Genomic DNA, 14257 nt, shown 5'->3' on the forward strand with positions numbered 1-14257 from the left:
GTGCTTTGCTAAGCTTGTTGTAAGTAGGTGCTTTAGACCACTGAGCCATCTTACCAGCCCAACATCATAGTCTTTAATCTTATTGTCTGCAATGTAAAGTGCAGGATTCATTTGTTTGAGAATGAATTTAGGCTCCCTTTTATATAAATCCCACAGACCACATTAACTACTCTCTAGGTTAGTTGAGTTTTTTTTTTTTTTTTTTTTAAATTTATTTGTTTTATTTATTTGTGTGTGGACAGCTCAGCCTGCCTGGGGGCGGGGCTGGCTGGCATGTGGTGTTGGGGGATTGAACTGCGGTCCCTGTGCTTTGCTAAGCTTGTTGTAAGTAGGTGCTTTAAACCACTGAGCCATCTCACCAGCCCTGGTTAGTTGAGTTTGGAAATATTTGTGGGCTTTGCTTTCCATCAGTATTGTGGGGTTAGTGTACCCCATCCTATTTGAACTGACCTTGTAAAGACCCAGTTTTCTTGCAAGACTTGGACAGAAGGCTATTGTGGGAGATATAGCTTCCTTGTTTATTTTGGCAGGAGGAAAACAAACGTGATGGATTGTTCTCATAACTCAGAATCCTTTCTGGCTTACCTTAAGAGGTTCAGTATAATTACTACCTTTCAGAAGGTGATAGTGTCCTTCAGAGTTTATCTGACCTTTGTGTCTAAAAAGAGTATTACTTACCCTTTGTCCTCCACTTGCTTGGGTCTTTTTTTCACTTGTTGTCCAGGGTAGAGGATATTTACTAATATATTAAGTCCAGTTTAGAACTGACTCTGGTTTTATCCTTTTGCTCATGTCTTACCCATGTACTTTGGTTGTTAATTGGATGTTCTTATTAGTGTCTCTTGCTTTCTCCTTGATTTTTTAAATTTAGACACTATCAGACAAACTTGATGTTAGTCACTTCAGGGAGTGAAGATTGTCTCCACTAATTTTCAGAATCTTTGATTTTGTTCTGGTTCCTCATTTAACAGATCCTGTGCATTTTCTCACTCTGTCTTGCAAGAGGTGGGTTTATGTGTTTGTATTTTGTAGTGGATGGTCTATTTAGGGATTTTCATTTTGCATTTATAAATTCCTTCTAAAATTACGAACAAAAATGCCTATATTATGAAGCTCTTTGAATATAGTTTATTTTATTTTATTTTAAAATTTATTTATTTATGTGTGTGTGTGTGTGTGTGTGTGTGTGCTGGGGGATTGAACCGCGGTCCCTGTGCTTTGCTAAGCTTGTTCTAAGTAGGTGCTTTAGACCACTGAGCCATCTCACCAGCCCTATAGTTTATTATATTAGACTGAATTAGAGTTGATAAACCCTCTGTCTGCTTTTTAGGGGTTCATAGTATATAGTAGACATTAAATGATGAGCACCAAGAATATACACAGTTGAGCGAATAATGGATGGTTACTCATTTAGCTAACTTTTTTTGGGAGGGGGAGAGGGACACATGTCTTACTATGTAGTTCAGGCTGGCCTTAATCTTACTGTGTAGTCTAGGTTGCCCTAAACTTACAGCAGTCCTCCTGCCTCAGCCTCCTGAGTGCCAGCATTATAGGCAGTATATCTTACTGAGACTGAGTCAAAGAGAGGAAGGGACTGACAGAGACAGGATTATCTGTTTCCTCTGGGATGGCAAGAGCTGCTACCAATAGCCCTTTGCTGCCAGGCATTTTCTCTCCAATGTCCTTGGTCTTGCGGGATCTTTTCACCATGTTAGCTTTTCCTATAGCTAGGAAAGGATCCACCTGGGGCCCTCACTCTGCAGTGACCTGCAGCTGAAGAGGTAGGCTTCAGTTTCCAGCAAGGAGAGCACCTGGAAGGTTTGGCTCCTCTGGTACAATTATCTTTGTAACATGAAGACATTCTTCTCAGACCTATTGTAAACACCTCAGCCTAGGCATGGGGTCAGTGTTGGGTAGGAAGAAGCCAGTCTGGCCTGGCCTGAGCCACTTGTACAAAGCAAGAACATCGGGCCTGTTCTAGCCATTGTTGGTTAGTTTGTCCACTGGAAAAGAGGGACCAGAGTAGTCTAACTGTGGGTGCTTTGAGATCCTCACATCTCTCAGAGGACTGGTTGCTTGTTTGTATTGATTTTGTTACTGTTATTGTATAGTAACAGCGTTCATGTACTATGGCCTTTATTAAAAATGGGGAACTGTCAGTGTCTGGAATTTCCCCCCACCCCTCCTGCTCATGAGAGACAGGGAGCATTAGATTCTACTTCTCAGGCCTGCTTTCTTTGATTATTCTGTGGGATCATCTCACAATGGCATGAGGCAGTGGAGGAACGGTCCAGCCCCTAATGTGAGTACGCGCTTTTGAAGGGATAAGAGGCTGTATCTATAGTTTTAGCACAAGAGCTTTATTACTAAGAGAAGGTAAGGGAGAGTTGAGGGGGCTAAGAAAGCAGAAATTTTGGTGCTGTTGTTAACTACTTGGTTTTTTTTTTTGGGGGGGGTACTGGGAATCAAACTCAGGACCTTGCACTCGTGAGGCAGGAACTTGTGCCACTGAGCTATATCCCCAGCCCTAAGTAGCTACTTTTTATTCCCTTTTACTACATACGTTAAGAGTAAAGCCAAGACCCCTTTTTTCCCTGCCTCTTTTTGTTGATTACACCTCATTTTCTGATAAAGATGTGTAATACCTTTAAAAATAGGGTGGTGATGATATGGAAAGTTTAAATAAATGAAAGTTCCAGAGTTTGGAGAGTTAAGTGGTAATTTGATTATGGTCTCTAATTATAACAAGTGTTTTTCTTGCAGTTCATCATAAACGGAAATCACCTTACAGCAGCACTTCTTATGTTTTTGTTATTTAACTTAATATGTTTATCACATCCCAACCTGATTATCATCTATCTCTTTGAAGATCTCAATTGTGTCAAACTAGATGCATATGATATGCTTCATGAATTAAGCCACATTGTAAATGGTGGTAATTTTTCTAGCACCTTTCATGGCGGAGTTTTTCCAGGTGGTTGCCCAAGGACGTTGCAAGTTTGCTGTGTCCATGAACACCATTGCCTCTCTTTTTGGGTTTGTGCCCTGAATTACTGTTATTTGCAAGTCAGACAGCTCCATACCTCTCTGTATAGGTATGGAAGCTGTTTGCCCTAAAACAACCCCATAGAGCTGGATGGGTTGTAGAGAATTGGGAGTAGAGAAGTCTGTAGGGCTATTGAGACAAAATCCTGTGCTGTGCATACCTTCCCTCAATTATATGCTACATAATTCACATTTTAGGATTCCTCTTTAGCCAGGGTTCCAGAACAGGCATAGAAGAGTGGCATGCAGCTACTTCTGAGTGTGTTTGATAGAGCTCTTAAACACTAAAATCATGACAGAAAAGCAGCGTCTGAGATGTAGGACAGGCAGAGTGGGAAAGGATTTTAATCCTATTAGAATGCAGTATCTTAGGCCAGGGAGAGTAGTAAGTAGACAGACCATAATTACCTGTGTTGCTCAGAGACCTGAGTTGAGAGTGGGGGTGGAGGCAGGTCACATCCATTATATTTAGAGAAATGATGGGAGGAAGTAACCCTTAGTGTCCAGTTTAGTCCAGAAGCTTCACTTGCCCTGGAAAGTCCCAGAGGTGAGGAAGCATTTGAGTTGGCAGAGAGTCACGCACATCATCCAAACATAAGGTTCAGATTAGCTTCCTGTCAGTTTCTTTTCTGGTAGCTTTGCATCACCTACCTTAGGAAGGAAGCTGAAGACAGCTGAGTGGGCCAGGGAGAAGAGTCAGAATGGTAGAAAAAATGATGAATTAGGAGATTCCTTTTTTTTTTGGAATTCTGGTCCTTTTCATTAATTAATTACCAAAAAGGGGCAGGGGAAGAGTGTGGAAATCTAGAAGGTAGAGTAGTTGCAAAGTGTAGCAGAGTAGTGTGGTCTTCAGTAGTGGCTCAGGGCCAGCAGCTTCTGTAAGCTTGTTAGAATGCAGGATCTTAGGCCAGGGAGATAGCTCTGCTTAGCAGTCTAAGCACCTGCCTGGCAAGCCCAGGGACCTGGGTTCGATCGCTGGTACCACATGCTGGGCCAGCCCCCAAACTGGGTGTGGGTAACACTCCTGTAATCCCAGCCCTGGGCAGGCTGAGACAGGAGAATCACAACATGTCCGAGCTGTAGCAAGACCCTATAATAAATAAATAAATAAGTAAATGGATAGATAGATAAGTAAATAAATAAAATGATTTAAACCATTTTTAGGATGCAGGATCTTTCTGGCATGCGCTGTTTAAAAAAAAAAAAGAAAGAAAAAGATAACCTTAGGCTCCACTACAGACCTGTAGAATTATCTTTCATTGTAACAGGATTCCCAGGTATATCTGTGTATATTAAAGTTTGTTGTTACTATGGTGTTTTTTTTTTTTTTTTTTTTTTTTTTTGAGGCAAGCCCTTATGTTGTGGTCCAGGCTGGCCTTGAAGTTATGGCGGTCCTCCTTTAGCCTCCTGAGTGTTGAGATTACAGACATAGACTGCTGCACTGGGCAATGGCACATTAAAGTTGGTGGTACATGCCTGTAATCCCTGCTACTTGGGAAACTGAGGCAAGAGGATAACAGATAAAAGGGTCTGAGTTTAGTGTTTTGGTTTTTTTTTTTTTCCTTTGCGGAACCAGGGATTGAACTCAGGCCCCTGCGCTTGCCAGGCAAGCGCTTATTCCACTGAGCCATCTCTCCGGTCCCAAGGGGCTGAGTTTAGCATTTCCTGAGTTCAGTTCTCAGTACTTGAAAAATAGAGAAAACACCAAGTTTGTGATTAAGAAAAATAAATTGAGAAGCACCAAGTTTGTGATTAAGAACAAAGGTCTTAGGAATATTTCAGACCTAGCATTGAAACCTGGATTGGTCATTTATTAACTTTATGACCTTGCTTATGTTGTTTATCCTCTTTGTGCCTCAGTTTCTCACTAGTAGAATAGGGGAACTCTATCTCAGAGGACTTATTTATTTAGGTGGTGTTGGGAACTGAATCCAGTATCTTGTGCATGCTAGACAAGTGCTCCACTACTGAGCTACATCCCCAACCTGCTCATAGGGCTGTGGAAGAGAGTAAGTAAGATATTGGTGAACTTAGCAATTGATAGTGTCTTTTTTTTTGCGGAACCAGGGATTGAACTCAGGCCCTTGTGCTTGCCAGGGAAGCGCTTATTCCACTGAGCCATCTCCCCAGCGATAGTGTCTTATTTTTAATGAAATTTAATAGTGCCTGTAACACACCGAACACTGAGCCTGGCTTTCAGTAAATATTCAGTAAATGTTATTACTAATAATCAAATTAGGCAAACTTACTTACAGAAATACCCTCTTTTCTCAGATTTGTTATCTCTGAATGAGTGCATTTGTCTGCAGCTTTATAAGGCTGTAGTTATGTATCTATAGTATGGTGTTTTGCTTAGTATTATGTAACAGTGGCTGTAGAAGCAGCACTTAACACATACAGTGCTTTTATTAATGTACCAAGCAGTATTATAAGTACTTTATGCATCTATTCATTCAGTCCTTAGAGAAGTCATGTGACATAAGTATTGTCTCCATTTCAGAGGATGAAACGGAACAGAGATTGAGTGACCTGCCCATGACATAGCCAGTCCATGGCAGAGCTGAGATTTGAAATGAGGCAGTCTGATTTCTCCATCGTGCTATTTTTCCCTACCTCCTTTCTTTTTCTTGTCTTTTTCTTTATGAAGATAGGGGCTCACTGTAGTCCAGGCTGTTTTTGAACTTGTAATCCTTCTGTCTGAATCTCGTTAGTGATAGGATTACAGGTATATGCCACCTGATGACTGTGCTTTCTGTTCTCACATAGTGCTGTTGACATCAGACTTACATGGTGTAGGGGAAATCAGGAAGCTTTGATTGGATATCTGATTCTGCCACAAATTTGTGACCCTGATCAAATAATTTTCCTTTCTTAAACCCTATTTCCTTATTGTAAAAATGGAAGGATTAGATAAGATTTTAAAGTCTCTTCACTGATTCATTTAACAGATAGTAATTTTAATCAAATGTTTGAAAGAAAATTGAGTTTAGGGAATTGATTGAAATTACTTGTCCAAGGGAGGTGTGATGGTGCATGCCTGTAATCCTAACTGCTTGAGAGGCTGAAGCAGGAGGATCCTAAGTTTGAACCCAACCTGGATGACTTGGGGAGATCCTGTATTAAAGTAAGGAGGGATGGCATGTGGTAGAGTGCTTGCCTACAATATAAGAATTCCTGGGTTTGATCCCACAGCATTGTAAAAAATAAGTAAATGTTTAAAACTTCTGCAAGGGGCCGGGGAGATGGCTCAGTGGAATAAGCGCTTACCTGGCAAGTGCAAGGGCCTGAGTTTAATCCCCGGTTCCGCAAAAACAAAAACAAAAACAAAAACAAAAAACTTCTGCAAGCAGGCTGATATAATTTAAGAATGAGGGGTTTAAGTTTTAGCTCAGGCAAGGCATGGTGGTGCACACCTGTAATCCCAGCACTTGGGAGGCTGAGACAAGAGGATTGCTGTGAGTTTAAGGCCAAGTAGGGTTACATAAGAGAGTTCAAGGCCAGTTTGCACTACATAGTGAGACCCTGTCTCAAAAATAACTTTAAAAAAATGTAATTCTAGCTCAGCCACTGCAAGGCTTATGATCTTGGTAACTTATTTAGCCTTTTTAAACGTTGATTTTTTTCCCATCAGTGGGTAGAATAGTTCATTCCTTGTAGAAATGTTGTGAGATTTGAGTAAAATAGCATGTATTAGCACTTAGTATCATGTGGCACACAGTGGATGCTCACTATCCAAAAAGTCCTCTTCCTTTGTTTTCATATGGGCGATGATTAAGAAAGTAGATATACTGGATTAAAAGGATTTAGAATGTCTTGGTTCTACTGACTGTATATTGGTAGCCTCACTCAGGAGATGAGAAGTATGCAGGTAGCTTTTTTAAATGACCCACCTTTTGATTTTAGGTTAAAATTATCTCAAAATACATAGTTTATAATAGCATAAATGCCTTTCTTTTTAAAAGATGATATTTGCCCAAGCTGCTATAACAGAGCAAAACAATGGGGTGGCTTTCTATAGCAAAGTATTGGTTTATAGCTCTGGAGGCTGGAAGCTGAAGCTCACTTTGGCAGCAGACTTGGTTCCTTCTGAAGGCCACAAGGGAGAATCTGTTCTTGCCTCTCTTTGCTCCCAGGAGCCTCAGGTATGTTTTGGCTTCTAGATGATGCATTTTCTATGTGTTGCATCAGCTGTAGGGATTTCTATGTCTAAATGTCCACTTTTATATAAGAACACCAGTTTTACTGTGGTAAGAATTGCTGTAATGACCTCCTTCTGATTATTTATAAGCACCCTTTTTCTGAGCAGTCACAAGCTAAATAGGCCTGTTGTTGCAGGTCTTTGGGAGGCTGAGGCAGGAGGATCCTTGGATACTGGGAGTTTGATACCAGCCTGGGCAATATAGTAAGACACGACCTCAGAAACAGTAATAAATAAAGTTACATTGATAGTTTTTAGGCGTTAGGACTTAAACATTTTTTTTTTTAAATGATTACAGGAGTTAATCTCCATTACAACGTTTTATTGTGTTTCTGATACAGCAATTAGAATCTTCAAAAAACAAGGGCAGAACTAGAAGTACAATCAAAGCTTCTGTATCTTAAGCTTTTTAGTCCTAAAACTGAGTTAAGCAAGTCAAAGCAACTTTCCTTCAAACTAAATAGGTCTCCAGTATTCGACCTCTCTGAGCTTTCAGACACCAAGTGCTTAGGACTTACTATATAGCCACATGGTTGTGGCTGCGTTAATTATGCCTGAAGAGCTTAATAGCCATCCAGATCCAGCGGTGAAGAACACATACACTGGAATGGTGGTGGGCAAGAGCAGACTGTAAAAGCAAAGGCTGGCTGTACTTGTGCAGTGCTGTGGGAAGTCTTCTTCCACAGAGGCTGAGTAGAGCAGTTCTGCTAAGATCAGTGGAATAAGCACAGTCAGTGTAGGCAAGACAGAAACATTCTTTCTCTTCACTCAAACTGCCACGATCCTGTTTTAAAGTGTATATAAGAATTAAGAAAATGTAGCAGTGTTTTTTTAAAACGTTGATTCAGTGCTGCTCTATTTCTTCTTGCTTCTTCTGTTGATGCATTGCTCTAGCTGCTTGTGGTATCATGTTAGGAATCCCATCAATGATTGGATAGGCTATCCCTAGCTCTTCATTGATCAGCTCATTTGTGGATGCTTCATATTGGCGCGGCTTCTTGGAGAGCGGGCACAGTGGGGTTGAAGGCATGGGCAGCTGCTCCACCCCCTTGCTTGCACCTGCCACAAACCGCGAGCCAGCTGCGCAGGGCCTGGGGCACCACCACCCACAGAAGCGTGCATGTCCCTGACAGGACCCTCCCGCACAGCCAGCCCAGCATGGTCTGTTTCGCAGACGATCTTTTTGGAGATATGGTACATTCAATCTTTAACAGATGGTTTTAGCCACTTTCTAATATAGAGAGAAATGTGTTTATGAAATTAACTTTTGCTGGTCCTTTAAAGCTTATTACTAAGTTGCCTTGGTAAGGGCCAGCGAGATAGCTCAGTGGCATAAGCGCCTGCCTGGCAAGTGTGAGGTCCTGAGTTTGATCCCTGGTACTGGAAAAAAAAATGCCTTGGTAAACTTAGGTTTACCTCTTGTCTTATTTAGTATGAACTTTGGTTTTGCGTGTAGGAAATATCTCTGATGTACTTTAGTTTGAGATGCTTCCTTTTTCTAGTTTGAGTGGATTAACAATAATAATTAGATAATGATAATAGGTCCTATTAGTTGAGTTTTTACTGTGTACCAGGGACTGTGTTAACCAATTGTATACATTACTCCATTTAATTCTCATAAAAATACTACAAAGTAGTATCCTCATTTTACAGAAGAAAGTGAGGCTCAGTCATATGAAACAACTTGCCCAAGGTCACACCTAGTTAATGGTAGAGCAGGCATTCAAATCTAGCTTTGTTGGACTTCAGAACTCCAACTCTTAACCATGTTGTTATACTTTTCCTGACCTGAGTCTCCTTCTTTTCTCTAAAACTTCTAGTTCTGAAGTCCTGCCACCTGAAAGGGTCAGGAAAGTGACCTTTACTTGCATGCTTGCAAGCTCTTATTGTTTGTGAATAAGAACAGGAGTATGATGTCAGTTAGCACTTTTTAACTAGTGGCTTAAGGCTCTCTAACACACCCTAGTCAGATGGGGGACATTGTGAGTTCCTATAAAAAAGAATGCCCTCAAACTTGTACTTAAGAGAAGGAAATTAGGCTTACTATGTTTTTCTCTAAGATTATTGCAAATTATAGCTTAATGAATTCAAGTAGAAATTACAAAGAAAAAAGTAAAAGTTTTGTCTTTTCTCATCTTCCTTTTCTTCACCTAGTCCCACTGGTCAGGGGTACCACTGCTCAGGTGTTAATGTGTATTCTTCCCATTTTTGTCTTTGCCAGGCTAACTTTGGAACTTTCCCTTTACCTCCCTTACTTCTTTGTGTTGGTTTTATCTCCTTTTGTTCCTTGTTCCAGAAATCTCTTGTTTGTTGCTTGTTTATTGTACTAAACTACTATAGTCCTTTTATTTTTTATTTTATTTATTTTTTTGGTGGAACTGGGGATTGAACTCAGGCCCTTGCGCTTGCCAGGGAAGCGCTTATTCTACTGAGCCATTTCCCCGGCCCCTATAGTTCTTTTAAAATTTTTCAAATCTTGAGATAGGGTCTTGCTAAGTTGCTACATAGTTTAGGATGGGCCTTTACTCATGATCCTCTTGCCTCAGCCTCCTAGACTGCTGGGTTACAGGTGCAAGCTTGGCTGCATCTGGTTTACTTTTGAGTCTTCATTTAATGCTTAGGATGTGTGCTCTGGAAGAGCACCTTTTTTGAGACAGGGTTTCTCTGTGCAGTGCAGACTGGCCTTGAACATTGATCCTCCTACCTCAGCCTCCTGACTGCTGGGATTATAGGTGTGAACCACCATGGTTTAGAGCACCCTTTCTGTAAGATAGTGTTCTTATCTCCTAGTAAAACACTTCACTGTGTAAAACACTGAGCTTATGTCCTTCTTTCCCATAATCCTTGGCAAAACTATACCAACCTGTGGCCACTCATTCTGTTTCTGAATTCAGCATGACTGTAGCACTCATTTGTTGACCATGAAATGCTGTGCATCACTTCTTGAATTTTATTTTGCAACACTGGGGATTGAACCCAGGGCCTTTGTACTGAACTATGTTTCCGGCCCCTTTTAATTTTTTATTTTGAAATGGGGTCTCTCTAAATTGCTAAATGTCCCAGGTTGGGCTTGAATTAGGAATTCTCCTGCAGTAGCCTCCCAGAGTGTTGGGTTACAAGTATATTTTTTTGTTATTTAACTTCTCACATATTTATCTAATTAGATGGTGCTGCTGAGGCTTGTGGATTATGATTTATTCCTCTGTTCACAGTTTGACTAACACAGTGCCCTACAATCAGCAGGTAATCACCAAACTGATGGGATTGGATCTTGTTAATACTGCACACCCATTTTTAGTACATGTGTTGCCAAAGCAAGTATCACACACCCATTTTTAAAGATCAGGTGCCCAGACCGGAAGGCTGAAGGAACACTCAGCTGGCTGACATCATTTTGGCTGTCTGTCAGAATGGGGTGTGTGCTGAGAGAGAGGTGTTGGCACACGAAATACCTGTGCAGCGGGTTGTTTCCTCCTCTACTAGATCGGATTCAGACTTACCACTGGGGGAGAGAGATACTCAGTGTAGGAGGAGGGCTGAAAAGGGGATAGATGGGAGCATGTAGGGGTTTGGCTTTATTAAAACCATAAATAAAAGGGTGGTGTGACACCGAGAGCAGTGTCTCAGAACCAGTAGACTGATTTGATGAACCGGCTTCTCTGGTGCAAACTAGTTATTAACTGCCATTTATTATTAATTTTTGCAATAAAACTGAACCACCCAGCTACTCACTTTCTCATCAGAGTGAGACTGGAAAAAAGACTGAGCTGGGAAGTCCGAAAGAGAACCCGGACAGTCAGCAGGGCAAGGCTGAGGCTGTTTTAGCCCATTGTCTGACCAGTGCTAGACTTTGTGTTGCCTGGACCACGTTGCATCTTCTAGGTTGCTGCTGAAGTGGATAAAGTCTCTGTTTTTATACCTTCTTTTAACCCCTCTCCTTCCCTTCTTCATTCATACTTCCCACCATGCTCTGTAAGTTGCTTGTCTTGGTGCAGTGGACCACTGTGCCTTGTGTAGCTACTCAGATCTGAATAGAATCTGTCTTTCTGCTCTCCTTCTCTACCCAAATAGTAGGAAGGAAGACAGAGAGAGGGAAGCGGAGTGTGATAGTTATATTGCTATAGTTGAGGGGGCAGAATGTTTTGATTGCTTGATCTAGGGGCCTTGGGGCCTCCTAATACAAGGATCTGTTTCTTATTGATAAAGAGGTCCCACTCTATTCTTTATTCTTTTACTCTGAGTATTAAGGACCCAGAAGGTGGCTTATGTTGGGGGCGGATATCTGTCCCTGCAAGGGAAAAGGTCACTTTTAGATTGTATTTTTTCCCCCATTAATGGATATCTCATTATCAGAAGATGAGGCTTAATGGTGCTTTGAACAGAGTATTATAGCTAAGACCCTAATACATTTGTAACAGTTGAGCTTTTAGTTTTCAAAATATCCTTTTAAAAACAGTAAAAAAATAAAAATAAAGGCGCAGTCTTTTGGGCTATAAATGCCTCCTTACTTTTTTTGTGAGATGGTTTATCTGCCAGCTAATTTGCAGGAAAAAACAAAATTACTGAGACTGTGTTAGTGGGAGAGGTTTTGTTTTTCATGTTTTTTTGAGACAGAGTCTTGCTTAGGCTGATCATGAGCTCACTTTGAAACCCTGGCTGTTCTCAAATTCCTAAGGATCCTCCTGCCTCAGCCTCCCAAGAGTGCTGGGATTACAGATGTGCCCTGCCACACTTGGCCTATTGCTGGAAGAGTTTTGGTCCATGGGAATAATGTGGGTTTTGATGTCCACTCCTTTCTGTCTCTTGAGATAAATCCTCCTACATGTCCCATTCTCTGGCCCTGGGAGGGATAGACATGGGAGAGGTTTACACACTGATTTCATTGTTCAGGTTAGGTTTCCTGGGTGTGGTTTTATATAACTTCCTCAGCTGACTCAAGGATTCTCTTCCATTGTGGAGCTGTTCTTACATGTCATACCAATTTACAGCCTTGGAATTGTGGACAGCATCATTTGGAGGTGTTAAATTGGTAATGGAAAAGGTAAACATTTTCAGAGGTTCCTTGAGAGAGGGTTCTTTCACCGGGTAAGCCAAGTATCCCTAGATGGTGTGGCTGACAGCTGAAGGAGCTGAAACATGTCCTTCCTTTAATATTACTCCTCTTTGAATAAGTTTGTGTGCCCAGCTGCCTCCCTTTCTCCTCCATTAAACTGAGGACCTTTGCACTGAGCTACATCCCCAGCCATTTTTCATTTTGAAATGGTCTTGCTAAGTTACCTAGGCTGGACTTCAGTTTATAATCCTCCTGCCTCAACCTCTCAGAGGACCAAGATAACAGGTGTGCACCACTATGTCTGGTCAGTTATTTGCCTTTCTGTCCTCCACAAGTTTCTTGAGAGTACCTTGAGAACTGGGAGAGCATCTCATTCATCCTTGTGTCCCTAATTTTATAAAGCAAAATGCCCAGCCAGCTCAGGGCAAGTTTTTGTAGAGGTAAGTTATATTAAGCTGAATAGTACAAGGCTGCTTTAATTGAGAGACATTAGAAAACTCTGGATGGATAGCAGAGATATAGAGTCTTTTTTGTGGGGGGGCTAAGAAACAGACTTTTGTTGCCTAAGAATTTTTTTTTTTTTTTTTTTTTTCTGGTAAGGCATGCAGATCTGGGGATCAAATCACAGCATCCTGAGCCTGATTGCGTTGCTTAAACAGGCACTTAAACAACTGAGCTAATGGGCAGGCCCCCTGCCTAAGAATATTTTGAAAAAACAGTTGTTTTGCAGTTCCTTTCCATGGGAGAACATATTTTGCTAGCTAATAACCTTGGACAAGGCTTCTAGTCACTGTGACCTTTGTAAGGAGAAAGATAATTTGTCTAGTCCTCTCAAAAAAAGGGATAGCCCTTAGCAAAGGGAGGCACTCAAGATTAGATTGGGGGGCTGGTGAGATGGCTCAGTGGTCTAAAGCACCTACTTAGAACAAGCTAAACTGATCAAAACACAGGGACCATGGTTCAATCCCCCAGCACCACACGCCAGCCAGCCCCGCCTCCTGGTGGGCTGAGCTGGCCACACACACACACACACAATAAATAAATAAATAAATATTTAAAAAAAAAAAAAAAGATTAGATTGGGGTTGGGAGAAGCAGGTCTTGGGGCTCTGCTAGCCAGGCACTGCAGAGCTGTCCAGCTGTTATGGTGATGATTGCTGTTGGCAAAGTTTCAATGGTTTCTTTGGCTTCTATTCCACACCCATCACAACCTTAGATTGGGTGGATACAGACTTTAAATATTGGGGTCACCTGTAGCTGTTAGCAAATATTTCTTGTTTCTCTGGCTATTGTATGAACGTTACTTTTGTGTTCTTTTTCTCCTGTTCCATTAGCAAAAACTAGGAAGTTTGTAGTATGTTGTTTTGGTTGGCACTTAGGGAATGGGGTGCTTTTGTTTTTTCCATTTAATTGGTGAATACCCAACACTGCAGAACAAGATGGCCTCACTTTGAAAAACTTTGCATCCCTTGCAAGAGAAGGGAGCAGTTCATTCTCTGAGCTTAGTGGCTTGAATCCTGATCAGCTGCTTTCCTGTCTCTATAAGGCTGTGACTCCTCCCTCTTCCTCCTGGAAGAAATGGATATTTTTCATTTCCTATTTGACAGCATATTTTCTAAATACCAGGAGACACTTGGTAACTATAAATCAGTTAGGATGAGGGGGTGGGAAGGAAGGAGTTGCTTTTGTTTTCATCAGAATAGTTTTCTTTTGAAGAATTCAAAGCATATCCATGAACCAAAGCTTTCTTGCTCCTCTGGGAGAGTCATAGACCTAAAATAATTGTTTTGAATAATTTTCCTGGGCTGTGCCTATTTGATCTGTAGTGATAGAGCTCCTTCACTGAGGTCAGAAAAGCTGGGGTTGTCACGGAGACCTACATGCTGCGGATTCCTCTTGTCCCCATTGTCTGGGTAGAGCTGCTTGCATCTAAGTCCACTGGAACGCAATTGTTAGTCTGTG

The 14257-nt window shown here is 41.4% G+C and overlaps 1 pseudogene; it reads right to left on the minus strand.

Moving 5' to 3' along the window:
• Positions 1–7787: 7787 nt before the first annotated feature.
• LOC105743511 lies at positions 7788–8273 on the minus strand (annotated as a pseudogene).
• Positions 8274–14257: the final 5984 nt, after the last annotated feature.

This window comes from Octodon degus, unplaced genomic scaffold (assembly GCF_000260255.1).
Source record: "Octodon degus isolate 3935 unplaced genomic scaffold, OctDeg1.0 scaffold00130, whole genome shotgun sequence".
Classification (NCBI taxonomy): domain Eukaryota; kingdom Metazoa; phylum Chordata; class Mammalia; order Rodentia; family Octodontidae; genus Octodon; species Octodon degus.